Raw genomic sequence first — 22,869 nt, 5'->3', positions numbered from 1 at the left:
TTATAATATTTTTATTTCTAAATTGTTTTATATTTACCAAATTGGAAAGATAGCAATGATTTCCTTAAATGGGCTACTACTAGAAATGTAAATCCAAGGAAATAAAATCATATTACTTGTTTATGGTTGGAAAAAAGCAAACAAGACAAACAAACAAAAAACATAATGAGGAGATCTGTAGAGTAGATTGACAGGAAAAACTGTCATCATGTCAGATATAACTTAGAGGGAAATATGCAGATTCTTTTCTTGTTTTGCAGTATAGGTCTCCCCTCTATATATCATTCCCTAAATCTTATTGTGATGCTCAGTATATAAAACAGGTGACACTAGAGTGGATTTAGTTGAAGTAAAATATCGGAATCCTAGCTCTTCTTTGTCTGCAAACTTCACTACTCTCTTTTTACTGAAAATCCTCTTTGACAAAAGCTATGGCTTTTTTAAAAAAAATTTTATTGAAGTATAGTTGATTTACAATATTGTGTTATCTTCAGGAATACAGCAAAGTGAATCAGTTATACATTTACATACATCTGCTCTTTTTTTTTATATTTGATTCATTTTACATATAGGCCATAACAGAGTATTGACTGGAGTTCCCTGTGCTATACAGAAGATTCTTCTTCTTTTTTTTTAAACATCTTTATTGGGGTATAATTTCTTTACAATGTTGTATTAGTTTCTGCTGTATAAAAAAGTAAGTCAGCTATACACATACATATATCCCTATATCCCCTCCCTCTTGTGTCTCCCTCCCACCCTCCCTATCCCACCCTACTAGGTGGTCACAAAGCACTGAGCTGATCTCCCTGTGCTATGCAGCTGGTTCCCACTAGTTATTTTATGTTTGGTAGTATATATATGTCCATTCCACTCTCTCACTTCATCCCAGCTTACCTTTCCCCCTCCCTGTGTCCTCAAGTCCATTCTCTATGTCTGCGTCTTTACTCCTGTCTTGCCCCAAGGTACTTCAGAACCTTTTTTTTTTTTTAGATTCCATATATATGTGTTAGCATATGGTATTTGTTCTTCTACTTCTGACCTACTTCACTCTGTATGACAGACTCTAGGTCCATCTACCTCACTACAAATAACTCAATTTTGTTTCTTTATATGGATGAGTAATATTCCATTGTATATATGTGCCACATCTTATCCATTCATCTGTCGATGGACACTTAGGTTGCTTGTATATTTGGGAGATTAATCCTGTGTCAATTGCTTTGTTTGTAAATATTTTTCCCCTTCTGAGGGTTGTCTTTGCGTCTTGATTATGGTTTCCTTTGCTGTGCAAAAGGTTTTAAGTTTCATTAGGTCACATTTGTTTATTTTTATTTCCATTTCTCTAGGAGGTGGGTCAAAAAGGATCTTGCTGCGATTTATGTCATAGAGTGTTCTGCCTATGCTTTCCTCTAAGAGTTTTAGAGTGTTGGGCCTTGCATTTAGGTCTTTAATCCATTTTGAGTTTATTTTCGTGTATGGTGTTGGGAGTGTTCTAATTTCATTCTTTTACATGTAGCTGTCCAGTTTTCCCAGCACCACTCATTGAAGAGGCTGTCTTTACTCCATTGTATATTCTTGACCCCTTTGTCAAAGATAAGGTGACCATATGTGTATGGGTTTATCTCTGGGTTTTCTATTGTATTCCATTGATCTATATTTCTGTTTTTTTGTGCCAGTACCATACTGCCTTGATTAGAATATCTTTGTAGTATAGACTGAAGTCAGGGAGCCTGATTCCTCCAGCTCTGATTTTCTTTCTCAAGATTGCTTTGGCTATTCGGGATTTTTTGTGTTTCCATACAAATTGTGAAATTTTTTATTCTAGTTCTATGAAAAATGCCATTGGTAGTTTTAAGGTGATTTGCATTGAATCTGTAGATTGCTTTGGGTAGTATAGTCATTTTCACAATTTTGATTTCTCTTTCAGATTTTTCATCATTAGTGTATAGGAATGCAAGCAATTTCTGTGCATTAATTTTGTATCCTGCTACTTTACTAAATTCATTGATTAGCTCTAGTAGTTTCTGGTAGAATCTTGAGGATTCTCTATGCTATCTGCAAACAGTGACAGCTTTATTTCTGTTCCAATTTGGATTCCTTTTATTTCTTTTTCTTCTCTGATTGCTGTGGCTACAGCTTCCAAAACTATGTTTAATAATAATGGTGAGAGTGGGCAACCTTGTCTTGTTCCTGATCTTGGTAGAAATGGTTTCAATGTTTCACCATGGAGAATGATATTTGCTGTGGGTTTCTCATATATGGCCTTTATTATGTTGAGGTAAGTTCCCTCTATGCCTACTTTATGGAGGGTTTTTCTCATAAATGGATGTTAAAATTTGTCTAAAGTTTTTATGCATCTATTGAGGTGATCATATGGTTTTATCCTTCAATTTGTTAACGTGGTGTATCACATTGATTGATTTGGGCATACTGAAGAATCCTTGCATTCCTGGGAAATACCCTACTTGATCATGGTGTATGACCCTTTTAATGTGCTGCTGGATTCTGTTTGCAGGTATTTTGTTGAGGATTTTTACATCTATTGTCATCAGTGATATTGGCCTATAGTTTTCTCTTTCTTTTGACATCTATGTCTGGTTTTGGTATCAGGGTGATGGTGGCCTCATAGAAAGAGTTTGGTAGTGTTCCTCCCTCTGCTATATTTTGGAAGAGTTTGAGAAGGTTAGGTGTTAGCTCTTCTCTAAATGTGTGATAGAATTTGCCTGTGAAGCCATCTGGTCTGGGGCTTTTGTTTGTTGGAAGATTTTTAATCGCAGCCTCAATTTCAGTGCTTGTGATTGGTCTGTTTATATTTTCTATTTCTTCCTGCTTCAGTCTCAGAAGGTTGTGCTTTTCTAAGAATTTGTCCATTTCTTCCAGGTTGTCCATTTTATTGGCATATAGTTGATTGTAGTGATCTCTCATGATTCTTTATATTTCTGCAGTGTCAGTTGTTACTTCTCCTTTTTCGTTTCTAATTCTATTGATTTGAGTCTTCTACCTTTTTTTCTTAATGAGTCTGCCTAATGATTTATCAATTTTGTTTATCTTCTCAGAGCACCAGCTTTTAATTTTATTGATCTTTGCTTGCTTCCCCTCATTTCTTTTTCATTTATTTCTGATCTGACCTTTATGATTTCTTTCTTTCTGCTAACTTTTTTGTTGTTGTTCTTTCTCTAATTGCTTTTGGTGTAAAGTTAGGTTGTTTATTTGAGATTTTTCTTGTTTCTTGACTTAGGATTGTATTTCTATAAACTTCCCTCTTAGAACTGCTTTTGCTGCATCCCATAGGTTTTCAGTGATCGTGTTTTCATTGTCATTTCTTTCTAGGTATTTTTTGATTTCCTATTTGATTTCTTCAGTGGTCTCTTGGTTATTTAGTAACATATTGTTTAGCCTCTATGTGTTTGTATTTTTTACAGTTTTTTTTCCCTGTAATTGATACCTACTCTCATAGCATTTGGTTGAGACAATTTCAAATTTCTTACATTTACCAAGGCTTGATTTGTGACCCAAGATAAGATCTATCCTGGAGAATGTTCCTTGAGCACTTGGGAAGAAAATGTATTCTGTTGTTTTTGGATGGAATGTCCTATAAATATCATTTGAGTCCATCTTGTTTAATGTATCACTTAAAGTTTGTGTTTCCTTATTTATTTTCATTTTGGATGCTCTGTCCATTGGTGAAAGTGAGGTGTTATAGTGCCCTACTATTATTGTGTTACTGCTGATTTCCCCTTTTATGGCTCTTAGCATTTGCCTTATATATTGGGGTACTCCCATGTTGGGTTCATAAGTATCTACAATTGTTATATCTTCTTCCTGAATTGATCCAATGATCATTATGTAGTGTCTTTTTTTCTCACTTGTAATAGTTTTATTTTAAAGTCCTTTTTTTCTGGTACGTGAATTGCTACTCCAGCTTTCTTTTGATATCCATTTGCATGGAATATCTTTTTCCATCCCCTCACTTTCAGTCTGTATGTGTCCCTAGGTCTGAAGTGGGTCTTTTGTAGATGGCATATATACAAGTCTTGCTTTTGTATCCATTCAACCAGTCTCTGTCTTTTGGATGGAGCATTTAATCCATTTACATTTAATGTAATTATCGATATGTATGTTCCTATTACCATTTCCTTAGTTGTTTTGGGTTTGTTATTGTAGGTCTTTTCCTTCTCTTGTGTTTCTTCCCTAGAGAAGTTCCTTTAGCATTTATTGTAAAGCTGGTGTGCCTGTGCTGAATTCTCACAACTTTTGCTTGTGTGTAAAGGTTTTAATTTCTCTGTCACATCTGAATGAGTTCCTTGCTAGGTAGAGTAATTTTGGTTGTAGGTTTTTCCCTTTCATCACTTTAAATATGTCCTGCCACTCCTTTCCGGCTTGCAGAATTTCTGCTGAAAGGTCAGCTGTTAACCTTATAAGGATTCCCTTGTATATTATTTGCTGTTTCTCCCTTGCTGCTTTTAATATTTTTTCTTTGTATTTAAATTTTGATAGTTTGATTAATATGTTTCTTGGTGTGTTTCTCCTTGGGTTTACCCTGTATGGGACTCTGCACCTCCTGTACTTGATTGACTATTTCCTTTCCCATGTTAGGGAAGTTTTCAGCTATAATCTCATCAAGTATTTCTCAGTCCCCTTTTTGTTTCTCTTCTTCTTCTGAGACCCCTGTAATTCCAATGTTGCTGCGTTTAAAATTGTTCCAGAGATCTCTGAGATTGTCCTCAATTCTTTTCATTCTTTTTTCTTTATTCTGCTCTGCAGTAGTTATTTCCAGTATTTTATCTTCCAGGTCACTTATCCATTCTTCTACCTCAGTTATTCTGCTATTGATTCATTCTAGAGAATTTTTAGTTTCATTTATTGTGTTGTTCATCATTGTTTGTTTGCTCTTTAGTTCTTCTAGGTCCTTGTTAAATGTTTCTTGTATTTTCCCCATTCTATTTCCAAGATTTTGGATCATCTTTACTATAATTACTCTGAATTCCTTTTCAGGTAGACTGCCTATTTACTCTTCATTTTCTTTTTCTGGTGGGTTTTTATCTTGCTCCTTCATCTTCTCTGTGTTTCTCTGTCTTCTCATTTTGCTTAACTTACTGTGTTTGGGGTCTCCTTTTCACAGTCTTCCTGTTCGTAGTTCCCATTGTTTTTGGTGTCTGTCCCCAGTGGCTAAAGTTGGTTCAGTGGGTTGTGTAGACTTCCTGGTGGAGGGGACTGGTTTCTGTGTTCTGGTGGGTGGGGCTGGATCTTGTCCTTCTGGTGGGGAGGACCACATCCAGTGGTGTGTTTTGGGGTGTCTGTGAACTTTTTATGATTTTACGCAACCTCTCTGCTAATGGGTGTGGTTGTGTTTCTGTCTTGCTAGTTGTTTGACATGGGGTGTCCACCACTGGAGCTTGCTGGTCATTGAGTGGAGCTGGGTCTTTGCATTGAGATGGAGACCTCTTAGCGAGCTTTCCCTGTTTGATTATACATGGAGTCCAGAAGTCTCTGATGGTCCAATGTCCTGAACTCAGCTCTCCCACCTTAGATTCTCAGCCCTTTCACCTGGCTGGAGCACCAAGATCCTGTCAGCTACACAATAAATTTTTAAGGTTGACTAGAAGTCCAGTGAATTTCATTCATGGGTGTAAAAGTTATATATTCAGTTGGCAGGAGGTATCAGAGATGGTACAGTCACCATCCAAGGTCCAAGTCTGCTGGTCTAGGAGAGTCCCCTGGAGATTTGGGCCAGCTGTGCTCAGGCTGGGGTGTGTGCACTGGCAGCAGTCATATTCGGGAGCTTGTTCTCTACAGTAGGTTCTTATTAGTTATCTATTTTATATATAGTAGTGTGTATATGTCAGTACCAATCTCCCAATTTATCCCTCCCCCCCCGAATCTAAGGCTTTAAGAAGCACAATTTGAAGTTCTTCTTTTAAAACCACTTCCATAGGATAGCTCTTTTTAAAATATGAATATAGTTATCATACTCATGCTAATTCTGCTTTTTCGAAGTCTTATTCTGTTCAACAACATGTCATTCTGTTCAGACCCTTTTATACTTGGTTATAGTGTCCTAGAAGCTTTCTAATTTTGGCAGTTTCTCTCTTAATATTTGGTAGTCAGAAATGAGCAGACTAATTCATATGTCAAGTGTGAAGTGACCTGAACAGAGGTTTGCCACTTCCATTGTTCTTAATTCTACACTTTATTGTTTGAAATTCCAGGCTGCAATAGCTTTGGGGTAGATCCTCACACTATTGACTCATATTAGAATCTAGATTGATCAAAACTCCAAATATATTTTCTTAAATAGAAGTTATTTTTAAAAATAACAAGTTCTTTATTTTTTACTAGTGGATGCATTTCTGATCTAATTATAACAATGGTAGCAATAGAAATGATGATGACAATAATAATAGCAGCCACATTTACTTAGTTCTTATTATGTGTCAAGTTCTGTACTAAGCATTACACATGTATTAGATACTTTGAAATAAATCATATGAGATATAATTACTAATATTATTCCCACATTACAGGTAATGAAAATGAGGGAGAAAAAGTTAAATAACTTGTTCAAAATCACACAACTAGGAATGCTATAGCTTGGACTAATACAAGTTATGTCTGTCCTTACAGTTCAAGCCCTTCATTACCAATATTTAGAGTAGAAATATAAGGGCACATTGAAATACCATAAACAATGAGGATGAGTTATAAGCTACTAGGAAGCTAGAAAAAAAGGGGGTATTACAGATAAACTAGAGAGTACATTGCTTGTAGAGAGAAGAAACATTGACTTTACTGGACAAATGAAGGGTGAGACAGGATTGCAACTATTACTATAAATATTAGTGACCATAATTTGACAGTACAAAACACTCCACACTCATCATTCCACCATAAAATCTCTTGCTAAGGTTGCTAATGTAATATGAGCTACATCTAGTGATATTATTCAGTATTTACTTTACCTCACATCTCAGACTCATTCAAAATAGTTGTCCAGTCTCTTCTCAAAATACTTCCGCCTCTTGGGTTTTGTGACCTTAAGTACAGAGCTTTACCCCTATCATATTTATTTTTTTTTGTATGGCCTATACTTTCAGCCTACAAAAATTATTCTGCATTGTTATTTTTCCTCTAATTTATTTTATATCACTTCTAGATGCTTGACTTGAACCAATTTAAAAGTCAGGCACTTATGTTCCTGTTTAAGTACTGGATTTTAAAAAGTGTGTAAGACAGAGTAAAGACTAGAGCTCTTTGGGTAGTAGAGTCATTTTCATAATGTTGATTCTTCCAATCCAAGAACATGGTATATCTCTCCATCTATCTGTATCATCTTTAATTTCTTTCATCAGTGTCTTATAATTTTCTGCATACAGGTCTTTTGTCTCCTTAAGTTGGCTTATTCCTAGATATTTTATTCTTTTGGTTACAATGGTAAAAGGGAGTGTTTCCTTAATTTCATTTTCAGATTTTTCATCATTAGTGTATAGGAATGCCAGAGATTTCTGTGCATTAACTTTGTATCCTGCAACTTTACCAAATTCATTGATTATCTCTAGTAGTTTTCTGGTAACATCTTTGGGATTCTCTGTGTATAGTATCATGTCATCTGCAAACAGTGACAGCTTTACTTCTTTTCCAATTTGGATTCCAAGCAATCTACAGATTCAATGCAATCCCTATCAAACTACCACTGGCATTTTTCACAGAATTAGAACAAAAAATTTCACAATTTGTATGGAAACACAAAAGACCCCAAATAACCAAAACAATCTTGAGAATGAAAAATGAAGCTGGAGGAATCAGGCACCCTGACTTCAGACCATACTACAAAGTTACAGTAATCAAGACAGTATGGTACTGGCACAAAAACAGAAATATAGATCAATGGAACAGGATAGAAAGCCCAGAGATAAACCCAAGCACATATGGTCACCTTACCTTTGATAATGGTGGCAAGAATATGCAGTGGAGAAAAGACAGCCTCTTCAATAAGTGGTGCTGGGAAAACTGGATAGGTACATGTAAAAGTATGAAGTTAGAACACTCCCTAACACCATACAAAAAATAAGCTCAAAATGGACTAAATATCTAAATGTAAGGCCAGAAACTATCAAATTCTTAGAGGAAAACATAGGCAGAACACTCTATGACATAAATCACAGCAAGATCCTTTTTGACCCACCTCCTAGAGAAATGGAAATAAAAATAAACAAATGGGACCTAATGAAACTTCAAAGCTTTTGCACAGCAAAGGAACCCTTAAACAAGACCAAAAGACAACCCTCAGAATGGGAGAAAATATTTGCAAATGAAGCAATTGACAAAGGATTAATCTCCAAAATTTACAAGCAGCTCATGCAGCTCAATGCTAAAAAAACAAACAACCAAATCCAAAAATGGACAGAAGACCTAAATAGACATTTCTCCAAAGAAGATATCCAGATTGCCAACAAACACATGAAAGAATGCTCAACATCATTAATCATTAGAGAAATGCAAATCAAAAGTACAATGTGATATCATCTCACACTGGTCAGAATGGCCATCATCAAAAAGTCTACAAACAATAAATGTTGGAGAGCGTGTGGAGAAAAGGGAACCCTCTTGTACTGTCTGTGGAAATGTAAATTGATACAGCCACTATGGGGAACATTATGGAGGTTCCTGAAAAAATTAAAAATAGAACTACCATATGACCCAGCAATCTCACTTCTGGGCATATACCCTGAGAAAACCATAATTCTAAAAGAGTCATGTACCACAATGTTCATTGCAGCTCTATTTACCAGAGCCAGGACATGGAAGCAACCTAAGTGTCCATCGACAGATGAATGGATAAAGAAGATGTGGCACATATGTACAATGGAATATTTCTCAGCCATATAAAGAAACAAAATTGAGTTATTTGTAGTGAGGTGGATGGACCTGGTGTCTGTTGTACAGAGTAAAGTAAGTCAGAAAGAGAAAAACAAATACCGTATGCTAACACATATATATGGAATCTAAGGGGAAAAAAAAAACAAAAGAAAAGGTCATGAAGAACCTAGGAGTATGACGGGAATAAAGACACACACCTATTAGAGAATGGACTTGAGGATATGGGGAGGGGGAAGGGTAAGCTGTGACAAAGTGAGAGAGAGGCATGGACATATATACACTATGAAACGTAAAATAGATAGCTTGTGGGAAGCAAACTTATGGCACAGGGAGATCAACTCGGTGCTTTGTGACCACCTAGAGGGGTGGGATACGGAGGGTGGGAGGGAGGGAGATGCAATAGGGAAGAGATATGGGAACATATGTTTATGTATAACTGGTGCACTTTGCTATAAAGCAAAAACTAACACACCATTGTAAAGCAATTGTACTCCAATAAAGATGTTTAAAAAGAAAAGAAAAGAATATAACTCTGTGTCATTCCATCAGTCCCCTCACTACATATATATATATATATGTAGCATATATATATACATATATATATATATACTACATATATATATATATATAAACAAACAAGAGAACACAAGATAAAATAAAAAACAATGGCATTTATCTACTAGTCTACATTCTTTCCATTTAATTAAAATTTTATCAATTTGTTCAATATCTTCTTTTCTATATCTTACACTAAAGGATATCTTAAAACACTATCACATTAAATGTTTTCTTGTTATTTAGAGATATTATAGCCAAGGGGATTCTCTGATTTATTATTAGTCTAGTGACCTTATTTTTCAATGAGTTTGGTAAGGTATGTGGCTTTGGTTTTTAAACTCATGTTAGCTTTGAGTGATTTTCTCTGTCTTTGCTAACTACACAAGAGCCATCCATTTGAAAATATTTTTGGGGGATTGATGTCAAGCTCACTCATTTATAGTTTCTCTTCTTCCTTGTCCTTTCTTTTGGTATTAATCTTACTCTCTAGGATTCTTCTAAGATCATGGATATCAAATAAACAATCTCACCTCTAAATCATTATAGTGTTCAGGGATCTAAAAAAATTCATCAAGCTAGGAGTGTTGACATTATTTAGAGCCGTAAGAAATTTCATTACACTTTAATTCCTTCATATTTAAATTTTTCCTTTTCCAGCCAATAATGATCACTGATGGATACATAAAAAGAAATGAGTAGCTAGAACATTTCTGCTTCCTAATTCATTCATTCATCTAATACATATTTATTTAACACCTAGTTTGTGCTAAGCACTCTTTTAAATGCTGAAGATACTTCAGTGAACCAAATAAGCCTTCCTGCCTAATGTGATAATTTATTCACATTAAATTATCCACCTCAATCAGCATCTCTATCTTCTTTCATTTTTTCATTGCAAAAATAAAAATATTTTATTTTGATTTTTCATGTTTTTTCAAAATGTTTAGCTATGTGGAGTTTTGCCTCTATCAGACCCTCCTATGGGTTTTCTCTACTTTCTTGTATTTGTGTTTGTTTGTGTGTATCTCCACACATCCCTTGGACATGCATGTTAAATATATTAGCTCCTGTGGAAGCTATCCTCTTCTCTTTCTTCCTAATCAACATAATTTGCTTCTGCTCCTAATGAATCTCCTGTAATCTTCTGAGGAACATTAAATGAAAATTTCCATGACTAGGTTTCTGTCTTTGCTCTTTCTCTTGGAAAGCATTTTGTTTAAGTTAGAGTTGAGTCCAAGGCCAAGTACATGTTTTGGGTCTTCTAGGTATTTTACAATGTGGTTCTCATACAATATCAGTGTAGTAAGTTGATATTTTACAAGAGCATTCTGCTTTATACTTACAAGAAAAAAAAAAGAGTAAGGCATTAATTGTAAAATATATAAGGAACAAAGCATATAGATCTAACCCCTTCTCAGTAACAATCAAGAAAATAGGATTTTATATAATGATAGCTGCTCTTACAAATGAAATCAATGGGAAAAACTCATTAGGAAAATTTGATGGAATATTTAGATCTTATGTGTCTAGGTTGTGCACATTTACAATCCACATGCAAATGGTCACCATAAAATGTTTTTAGCTGACTATTGTATGAGTAAAGGATTACAATGGGTAGTTGAGCTATCTAATTAGACAGATTCTAAGGAAGACATGTAAGACAATGAACAAAAAAGCAGAACTTTAGCTATTAGAGAAGAGTTTGTTGCAAATGTAATCATGAAAGGCAATTTAGAAGATAGGGATCATGAAATAGTAGGAATACAGATTTTAAGTAAATGAAGAAGAGAACAGGGAGGAAAAAAATAAGCCAAATAACTCATTTTAAAATAGTCTTTGTTGAGAAACATAACATGGATTGTAAATCTAGCAGGGAATGTCTGGCTACGTCTATTCTGTCTTATAGCTAGCTATATGTAAAATGTGATGGGAAAAGTTTAAAAGACGTAATTTATAATAAAACAATGCCAAAATTGGATGCTGAAAATATCATTTTAGTGAATATAAAAGAGAGATGAAAAAGTAGACTAAAATCTCCTTTTAGAGAAATATTTACAATCTATACACATAATCATTTTTATGGTATGTTACATAAAGCCTGGTGTGAGAATGAACTAATACTTTAAAAAATATTTGCTCAGATTAGGATGACACAGAAGTATCTGGGTATCCATAAGAAAAAATGGAATTAGAACTCAAATTATACCATACATAACAGTAAATAGCATATGGTTTAAAGATTTACATTCAAAAAAGAAAAGTCAAATAGTTTTAGGGTAAAAAGGTGGGTGTCTTTATGGTCTCAAGATATGGAAGAATGTATTAAATATGACATAAAAATATTTATATTTGACTACTTTTTAAAAATAGCTCTCATTTACAAAACCACTGTAAAAAGACTCATTAAAAATGAGTCATAGACTGAGAAAAGACATTTCAATGACATATTATCAAGAAAGGATTAGTATCTAGTATATATAAAGGAGTTATAAATAAGTAATAGAAACAGAAAAAATCAGTAGTAAAATGGGCAAGTTTAAGTAGGTATTTCACAGAAGAGGAAATCTAAATAGTCAATTAATATATGAAAATATACTCAGCCTCACCAATAATCAAGAAAACATAATTTAAACTGTAGTGAGATATTGTTACAAACCTAGCAAATTGGAAAAAGTTTCTGACAAAAAGAAATCAGGTAAGAATAAAAAAAAATTGCAATTTTCTGGCATGGCTATCAGACATATATGTGCACTATTTAGGACAAATTTGCAACATCTGGTAAATTTGAAGGTGCTCTCACCATTCAACCCAGCATTTCTATTTCTAAATATATTCTATGTAGCACTACTTATAGTTTTGTAGTGGTGCATTATCTGAAATAACAAATGCCTACATTAGGAAAATGCACTGTATTATGGAACTATAATAGAAGTTATGATGACAAACTAGAGCAGCATATACACACATGGTTAAAACTTTAAAATGTAAGTTTCAGCAAAAAGAAATGATATATAGAGTATCATGATATTAATATAAATGTTTGTTTCTCTTGTTTATTGCACATTTGGGTCTTGCTTATGAACTTAATTGATAATTTTTCTTTTAATAAGTAAGTTAATCTCATTCATGTATATTGATGTGAGTGATATGATTAGTTTCAATTTTGTTATATTATTTTTGCTATATTTATTTATTCAAGTCTTCTCTTTTTCCCTTTAGAGTAGCTAAAGATTTGTCAATTCTGTTTATCTTTTTAACAAAACCAGCTCTTAGTTTCATAGATATCTCTACATATACTTTGTATTCTGTATTTCATTTATTTATTCTTTGATCTTTGTTATTTCCTTCCTTCTACTAACTTTTGCCTTAGCTTTTTTTTTTCTACTTCCTTGAGGTGAAAACTTAGATTGCTTAATCTGAGATCTTTCCTTTTTCTTAATGTAACTTTGGTATGCTGTGTTTCCATTTTCATTTGTTTCAAAGTATTTTTTTTTACTTCACTCTTGATTTCTTCTTTGACCCACTAATTGAGAACCAGAGGCCACCGGGGTTTCCTGGGTTTACGTGAGCCAGTGAGCACTGGAATGTGCAGGAAGTCTGGGTTCACGAGAGCTTGCAGGGCACCATGTGTCAAGGGAGCCATTCAGCACCAGTGTGAACTTGGAGTCTGGATTTGCAGGAGCCCACCAGGAGCCTGGGTTCCCAGGAGCCACCTGGGTCATGGGAGCAAGCCAAATCTGAGGTGAGCTTCGAGCCTGGGTTTGCTGGAGTCTAACTGGAACCAGTGCCACCTGTGGCCACTGGAACCAACTGGTGCTGAGGTGGACTGAAAGCTTGAGTTCACGGGAGGCCCCAGAAGCCTTGTGCCACAGAAGCTGCCTGAGGTTGCAGGAGCCTCCTGGGGCTGCGATAGCTGCATGTGGCTAATAGAGCCAGCAGGCACCTGGATGAGCTGGGGGCCTAAGTTTTCAGGAGTCTTCTGGGAGCCTGGAACCACAGGAGTCACCCAGGGCTATGAAAGCCAGCCAATGCTGGGGTGAGCTGTGAGCCTGGGTTTGCTGGAGTCCACTTGGAGCTTGCTGTCATGGGAGCCACCTGAGACCATGGGAAGCAGCTGATGCTGGCGTGGACTGAGAGCCTGGGTTCATGGAAGCATTCAAGGGGCCTGGTGCCACAGAAGCTGCCTGGAGCCAAGCACATGGGTGAGCATGGGGTCTGGGTTCACAGGAGCCTTCCAGGAGCCTGGTGCTGGGGGTTCCTCCTGGGGTCGTGGAAGCTGGCAGGCACTAGGTTTGGTCGAGGGCCTAGGTTCATGGGAGCTTGCTGAAACCACCTAAGGCCATGAGATTTGGCCTAGTGCTGGGGCAGGAAGCCACTGGGATCTACAGTGAAGTCAGGTGCTCACTTCACTCTTCTCCCATGGGGAGTGCCTCTCTCCACATTGGTACACCTAGTCTTGGGGGAGGGATGATGGAGGCAATGTGAGTACATCTTTCTTATTTTGCTCAATGCATCTTTTCTTATTTCTGTGCTTCACCCAGGTGCTGTAATCTCTCACCTGAAATCCTTGGATCTTGTGAAAGAATTTGTGTACATGGATGGCAGTTCAAGTTGATGTTTCTGGAAGGGGATGGGAGCTAGAAATTTCTATACCACCGTTTTGCTGAGTCATTCCTATAAAATGTGTAAAACAAGGAAACAATTACATATTTTAACTGATACATAAGTATTAATAGTATAAGAACATGTCTCGGAATGATAAGCATTGAATAAAGGATAGTAGTTACCATTGGTGAGGGAGAGATGGAATAGGCCAGTGAAGATTGCACAGCCTGCTTCAGTGTATTTGTAATACATATTTACTAAAAACACATGTGAAGAGAATATAGCAAAATATTCAGATTTGATAAAGCTGGGTAGTGGGTAAGTAGGTTTTCTTAAAAAATTAATCTCTATACTTTATGTGTAATTGAAGTATATTAAATAAGAAGGTTAAGTTATATCAGTTAACATCTTCTGGAGCTTGGATCTTTAAACAATTGTTAATTTATAAGGACACAAAAGAGTAGGGCATTATATATGGTTCTGAGCGAAGCTAGCACTATTTGTTACATTACAGACTCCTCCCTAAGTCATTTATAGTAGCAATTGGTCTGTTAGAAACCTTACTATTAAAAACTTAGAAATAATAGATGACATATTTACAGGTTTTAAATTGCTTACTGCAAAAACAAACCTTCTCAGAAAAGTTGAAAAACTGTAACATTTATAGGAAAGTTTGAGATTGGTTGGATTATAATTTTTTTACAGTTTTTAAGGTGCAGAATTTGTTGTCAGTGTTGTTGGATAAGTAATGTTTGTGTCCTTTTTGAAATCCCCCTTTAGCTTCCTGTGACTACTTGGAAATTTTTGCTGTTGTTTTGTTCTATTTTTAAATAAGATACCAGAACCCAAATGAAATAACGGCCCCCTGTTACAATTTTTATTTTGTTGCTCCTCATATGAAGCAAAATTCTCATACTTGTGAGCTCATAATTCAATTAATTCCTCAAAGATAAGCCTTTTCTTCTTTTTGTTAAGATAAACATGTTTTGCTATTGTTGCAAGTGAATGTCCTTTGATATAAACAACTAACATTATACACACATATATGCACATGGTCATGTGCACAACTAACTTTCTCTTAATACAGAAGGAAAAATGAATAGTATTACTATTTTAGCATAAATTGTTATTCAATGGAAATGGTCAGAAATAAAGTAAACAGAAATAGCAAAAATTATTTTTTTAACTTTTCCAACAGAGAAACTTCTGGTCATTTTTCCCCCAGGATCTGAACGTCCTTGTATGATGCTGTCCCCTGTGGATCAGTGCTAGAGAAGAGTTGACAAACCCTTTTTAAATGTTCACTATAGTATTTGAGTCAACCTTTCTTTCCAGTGGATGTCATTATCACTATTTTTCTTTAAGGTAAATCACCATTACAAGAGAGGTAATGATTTATGGTGTTACTGCACAGGTGTTGTTGAAACAAATAGCAAATAAGGACTTCATATTTATTTTGAATGTGAGATGGAGAACAGGCTTAGAGGGACTTGGAGAAGTTGGGACTTATGTAACTCATTTTTATTGCTACCAAAAATTATTGGCAGTTTAGTAATAATGATGTCCACTTTGTTCTATTTTTAGCATAGTTTGGTTGGTAACTCATTATAATCTTAAATAAGGCTTTTTCTTGTCATTTGTGTTTTTACTTAATGAAAGAAAATATGACAAATTTCCTTGGTGTTCTTTGAAATTACGGATTAACAAGTGAGAATAAAACAGAAACTGATTTACCATGAGCCTTGCATAAAGCTTTCCTTGATTTTGAAACTAAGCTTGAAGTCAATATTGAACTGTCCCTGCCTGATGCTTCAGGGCACATATAACCTACACAGAACAGTTTGGCATATGGATATATATGATTTAGCACCTTTACTGACTCTTTCACTTAGCTCTCCAACAAGACTACAAGTGCCTTGTGAATAGGAATAAATGCTATATATTTCTTTTCTATTCTCACATTGTTTACTTCAAAATTCTGTACAAATTGCATGCTCAATAAACATACACTGAGTTATTTATGATCTTGTCCATCCTTTTTCCCTATGTCACTCTTGTTCTTCTTTTCCAAATATGAGTAAATGATTAAAAAACCATTCTTTTTTATTTCTAAGTTTCTGTGTAATTTCCTACACAGAATTTTAAGTAATTTTATTTATCTATTTTCGAGTAAATTAGAGAGTTTCCCATATACAGAATCTTTTGGCAACTAGTTGGAATGCAACTTATTTATGATACAATAGAGCAGGACTCAATAGTCACAAATAACCACACATATCAACCATCTTCACATAAGCTGACATCTGGACAACAAGCTCTTTCCTGGTAGAGTCAGCCTCCTGGGCAGTGAGTGTGCCATCTCTGTGATCTGTAAATATAAGCATTTCTTGCTAACTGCCATGCCAAGCACTTTGTGCATGCTCAGGCAAACAGCTTTCAAACTGAAGTGAAGAACTGGGGAGGAAGAAGGGAAAATATTGGGAACTGATGGATCTCTTGAAATTAGTCAGTCAAGTAGGTGGAGGAGTTTGTTTACACAAACTTGTAAAGCTGTATGTTTTCTGAATCTCTCCTTGATCAACTTCACTCTCCCAATTCCACACTACAACTTCAGGTCAACATTTCTTTTCTTCTTTGTCATGTAGAAAAGTGGCAATTTTGAAGACTATATTTCCAAAATTCAGTCTTTTGAGCAAATATTGCTTGATTTATTGACCAAAATTCTTAGGTTTGCTTTGCATGTTTTATTCCTTTTCCAGAACAGCTGGTAGATAAATAGTTTCATTCATTTATTCATTCATTCATGTATTTATACTTTATTCAATAGACATCCTGCATAAAACACACTCAAATTATATGTTGAATGCATGAATTATTTTATGACCATTCTATACTAGACATTTTCCCTAGATTTTGTCATTTTATCCTCTTCTATTCACACACACACACACACACACACACACACACACACACACACACGCACAAAATGCCATTTTAAAAGTTAATTGCAATTTCCAAGCTCTGACCTTAAACATCCCAAACTTTTAATGTGACCTTGCAAGTATATTGTGTTCTTCAACTTCCTCTAGGCATATTTAATAGACAAACTTTCTTTTTCTTTATAGAATTCTACTTATGAAAATTGATTTATAATACATAACAGAAAAAGAAATACAAAATAGTTGCAAATTTAATCATATCTAAATAACAATAAAATTTAGATTTTTTATAGGCAAGGAATTTTGATAAGGCAGAGTGTGACATGTAGGGAATCTGTAAAACAGATGATGTGGTTAAAAGGTGAGATAAGAGGTGTATTGTGAGTTTATATCCAGTTCAGAAAGATTGTTATACAAATGAACATGCTTTTTATTTATTTATTTTTCAAACATGTTTTTTAGAAAAAGAAAGATTGCCAATAACTTTGGTAAGAATTTTATAATTTTGCTAACATTTTTTAATAAAAATTCAATAAAGTTTTTGAATACGTATATAAAATAATAAGTTAATATTTATTTGAATGCTTACTCTCTGGGCCAGGTTCTATTCTAAGAACTTTACATACATTAACTCATGTAATGCTCCCAACGAATCTGTGAGGTAAGATACTTTTATTATCCCAGTTTTATATATGAAAAAGTGATACCATCAAAGAGATAAATAATCTGCGCAAAATTATGTAGCTAGTAAGTAATACAACTGGGATTTATGCCAGGGCGTCTGGCTCCAGAATCTGTGCTCTCTCAACCACTTTGCTTAACCATCTACCATAATAACTAAACCATTTCTTATAGCTACATCAAATTCTTTCTGTACAGCAAAGCACTTTAAAAATATTTGGTAGAAATACTTTTTAAAAATATGTGTTCTCTAATTAGTAAACTTCATTTTTTAGAGTAGTTCTAGATTCATAGCAAAACTGAGCACAAAGTACAGAAAGTTCTCATTTACCCACAGACAACCTCCCCCACTATCAACAACCCACATTAGTGGTAAAGTTGTAAAACTGGTAAAACTATATTGACACAACAGTAGCCAAAGTCTGTAGTTTATTGGTGTTTACGGCCTATGGATTTTGACAAATATATTACATATATCCACTATGAGACTATTATGCTGTATGGTTTTGCTGCCCTTAAAATTCTTCAGTGTTTTGCCTATTCATCCCTCCCTCTTCTCTATACCCAAGCAATCACAGATATTTTTACTATCTCCATAATCTTGCCTTTTCCAGAATACCATACAGTTGGAATCATACAGTATGTAGCCTTTTCATTGTCTTCTTTCATTTATTAAGATGAATTTAAAGTTCCTCCATGTTTTTTCATGGTTTGATAGCTCATTTCTTTTTGCCAATGAATAATATTCCATTATCTGGATGTAGCACAGTTTATTTCATTTGTCCACTAACCTACTGAAGGACACATTGGTTACTTCCAGGTTTTGGCAATTATGAATAAAGCTGCTATAAACATCCATGTGCAGGTTTTTGTGTGGCTATAAGTGTTCACTTCATTTGAATAAATACCAAGGAGTGTGATTGCTGGATCATTTGTTAAGAGTATGATTAGTTTTGTAAAAACCTGCCAAAATGTCTTCCAAAGTGACTTTACCACTTTGCATTCCCACCAAGAATGAATGAATGTTGCTGTTGCTCCACATCCTCATCAACAATGGTGTAAACGTTTTGGATTTTTGCAACTATGATAAGTATGTAGTAGTATCTCATTGTTATTTTAATTTTCAATATCCTACTGACATATGATGTTGAACATTTTTTCATATGCTCACTTGCCATCCATAGGTCTTCTTTGGTGAGATGACTGTTCAGATCTTTGACCTATTTTTTAATCATGTTTATTTTCTTATTATCGAGTTTTAAGATTTCTTTGTATATTTGAAATGAGCTCCCTATCAGATGTATCCTTTGCAAATATTTTCTCTCAGTCTGTGAATTTTCTTCTCATTCTCTTGACATTGTTTTCGGCAGAGAAGAAGTTTTTAATTTTAATGAAGTCCAGCTTATCAACTTTTTCTTTCATAGTTGGGGTGTTTGGTGTTGTACCTAAAAAGTCATCACCATACCCAAGGTCGTCTAGATTTTTTCTGATGTTTTCTTGGAGTTTTATAGTTTCATATTTTACATTTAGGTCTATGATCCACTCTGAGTTAATTTCTGTGAAGGGTGTAGTCTGTCTCTAGATTCTTTTTTTTTTTTTTTTGCATGTGAATGTCTAGTTGCCCCAGCACAATTTGTTGAAAGAAGTATCTTTGCTCCACTGTATTGCCTTTGCTCCTTTGTCAACGGTCAGTTGACTGTATTTATGTGGCTCTATTTCTGGGCTCTCTATTCTGTTTCACTGATCTATTTATTTATTCTTTCACCAATATCACACTGTCTTAATTACTAAAGCTTTATAGTAAGTCTTGAAGTTGGGTAGTGTCTGTCCTCTAACTTCATTCTTATCCTTCAATACTTAGCTGGTTATTCTGGTCTTTCACTTCTCCTTTTATATGTTAGAATCAGTTTGTCAATATCCACAAAATGGTTCTGATTGGTTTTGACTGGAATTGTACTGAATCTATAAATCAAATTGGGAAGAAGTGACGTCTTGACAATAGTGAGTTTTCCTATCCATGAACATAGAATGTCTCACCATTTATTTAGTTCTTTGATTTCTTTCATCAGAGTTTTGCAGTTTTCCTCATATAGATCTTATACATTTTATTAGAGTTTTCATATTTGGGGTTCTAATGTAAATGAATGTGTTTTAAACTTCAAATTCCACTTGTTAATTGCTGGTATGTAGGAAAGTGATTTACTTTTGTATACTAATCTTCTAACCTGCTACCTTTGTATACAGTTGCCCCTCCATATCTGTGGATTCCACATCTGCAGATTCAACCATGGGTGGAAAATATATTTTTTTAATTCCAGAAGTTCCATGAAGCAAAATTTGAATTTGCCATGCACCAGCAACTATTTACATAGCATTTACATTGTATTAGGCATTATAAATAATCTAGAAATGATTTAAAGTACACAAGAGGATGTCCATAGGTTACATGCAAATGCTACACCATTTTCTAAAAGGGACTTGCACATCCACAGATATTGGTATTCATAAGGATTCCTGAAACCAATCCACCATGGATACTGAAGGATGATTGTAATTGCTTATTAGTTCTAGGAGTTTTTTCTGTCAATTCTTTCAGATTTTCTACATAGACAATCATGTTATCTGCAAACCAAGCCAGTTTTATTTCTTGCTTCCCAATGTATATACCTGTTTTTTTCATTTTCTTGCCTTGTTGCATTAGTTAGTACTTCCAGTACCATGTCAAAGAACAGTGATGAGACAGGACATCTATACCTAGTTCCTGAATTTAGTAGGAAAGCATTGAGTTTCTCACTATTACGTATGATACTAGCAGTAGGGGTTTTTGTTGTTGTTTATCTTTTTTTACCAAATTGAGGAATTTCCCTCTTATTCCTAGTTTGCTGAGAGGTTTTTCTTCTTTTTTTTTTCTTTAATCATGAATGAGTGCTGGATTTTTTAAATGGTTTTTCTGCATTGATATGATCATGTGATTTTTCTTCTTTAATCTGTTGATGTAGTGGATTAATTCAATTGGTTTTGGAATGTTTAACCAACCTTGCATAATTGGGATAAATCCCACTCCATCATGGTGTTTACTTTTTTTATACATTATTGTTGGAATTGATTTACTAAATTTTTTGAGGATTTTTTTCATTAGTGTTCACTCTAGATATTGGTCTGTAGTTTTATTTTTATTTTTGTATTGTCTTTAGTTTGAGTATTAGACTACTGTTGGACTTATAGATTTAGAGTGTATGCCCTCTGATTTGATTTTTCTAGAAGAGATTGTAAAGAATTTATATAATTTTTTCCTTAAATGTTTGGTAGAAGTTAGTAGTGAACCCATCTGGGCCTGGTGCTCTCTTTTGAAAGGTATTAATTTTTTTTTGGATTTTTCTTTTTATTCAAACAGAAAGTCAGAAAAATTATAATCATCCTCATCAGTTCACTCAGTCACATGTAATTAATTTTCTTCATCATGATCTTTTGTTAGCACTTTTTAAATCCATCAGTTTTCCATTAGAGTTCTGAAAATGCTTATTTATTCAGTTCAGCAGTATAGTCAGTTACCAGAAACCTGTACTTGTCAGAGTCTTTTCCATGAATTCCTTGAAGATGAAATCCTTTTATAGGAACATTTTTGCAAAAGCATCAGGGTACACCCAGAACTGTCTGTAAATGACAAAAGACATAAAAATGACCACAGTTAAAGATTTGATGAAAGTTCATAATAATGCAATTGACAAGGAAATTTAGTTATTTCTGAGATATACATTTTAAAGTAATAACGAGAATTATGACTTATAACATTATACCAGAACATATAAGATTTTTAGAAATTTCATGTAATGTCTGAAACATTTATATTAACATATTTCCATACAAATAACCCAAAGAAAGTTTAATATTAGTTGTTTTTTTCTTTGTTTACTTTTTATACTGCAGTTTCTTATTAGTCATCAATTTTATAAACATCAGTGTATACATGTCAATCCCAATTGCCCAATTCAGCACACCACCATCCCCACCCCATGGCAGTTTTCCCCCCTTGGTGTCCATACACTTGTTCTCTACATCTGTATCTCAACTTCTGCCCTGCAAACTGGTTCATCTGTACCATTTTTCTAGGTTCCACATACATGCGTTAATATACAATATTTGTTTTTCTCTTTCTGACGTACTTCACTCTGTATGACAGTCTCTAGATCCATCCACGTCTCAACAAATGACTCAATTTCGTTCCTTTTTATGGCTGAGTAATATTCCATTGTATATGTGTACCACAACTCCTCTATCCATTCATCTGTCGATGGGCATTTAGGTTGGTTCCATAACCTGGCTATTGTAAATAGTGCTGCAATGAATATTGGGGTGCATGTGTCTTTTTGAATTATGGTTTTCTCTGGGTATATGCCCAGTAGTGGGATTGCTGGATCATATGGTAGTTCTATTTTTAGTTTTTTAAGGAACCTCCATACTGTTCTCCATAGTGGCTGTATCAATTTACATTCCCACCAACAGTGCAAGAGGGTTCCATTTTCTCCACAGCCTCTCCAGAATTTGTTATTTGTACATATTCTGATGATGCCCATTCTAACTGGTGTGAGATGATACCTCATTGTAGTTTTTTTTTTTTTTTTCATTGTAGTTTTGATTTGCATTTCTCTAATGATTAGTGATGTTGAGCTGCTTTTCATGTGCTTCTTGGCCATCTGTATGTCTTCTTTGGAAAAATGTCTATTTAGGTCTTCTGCCCATTTTTGGATTGGGTTGTTTGTTTCTTTAATATTGAGCTACATGAGCTGTTTATATATTTTGGAGATAAATCCTTTGTCTATTGATTCATTTGCAAATATTTTCTCCCATTCTGAGGGTTGTCATTTCATCTTGTTTATGGTTTCCTTTGCTGTGCAAAAGTTTTCAAGTTTCATTAGGTCCCATTTGTTTAGTTTTGTTTTTATTTCCATTACTGTAGGAGGTGGGTCAAAAAAGATCTTGCTGTAATTTATGTCAAAGAGTGTTCTTCCTATGTTTTCCTCTAAGATTTTATAGTGTCCTGTCTTACATATAGGTCTCAAATGCATTTTGAGTTTATTTTTCTGTATGGTGTTAGGGAGTGTTCTAATTTCATTCTTTTACAAGTAGCTGTCCAGTTTTCCTGGCACCACTTATTGAAGAGACTGTCTTTTCTCCATTGTATATCTTTGCCTCCTTTGTCAAGATT

This window comes from Leucopleurus acutus (genome assembly GCF_964270905.1).
Source record: "Leucopleurus acutus genome assembly, chromosome: X".
NCBI classification, from domain to species: domain Eukaryota; kingdom Metazoa; phylum Chordata; class Mammalia; order Artiodactyla; family Delphinidae; genus Leucopleurus; species Leucopleurus acutus.
Note: the sequence above shows the minus strand (reverse complement) of the source record.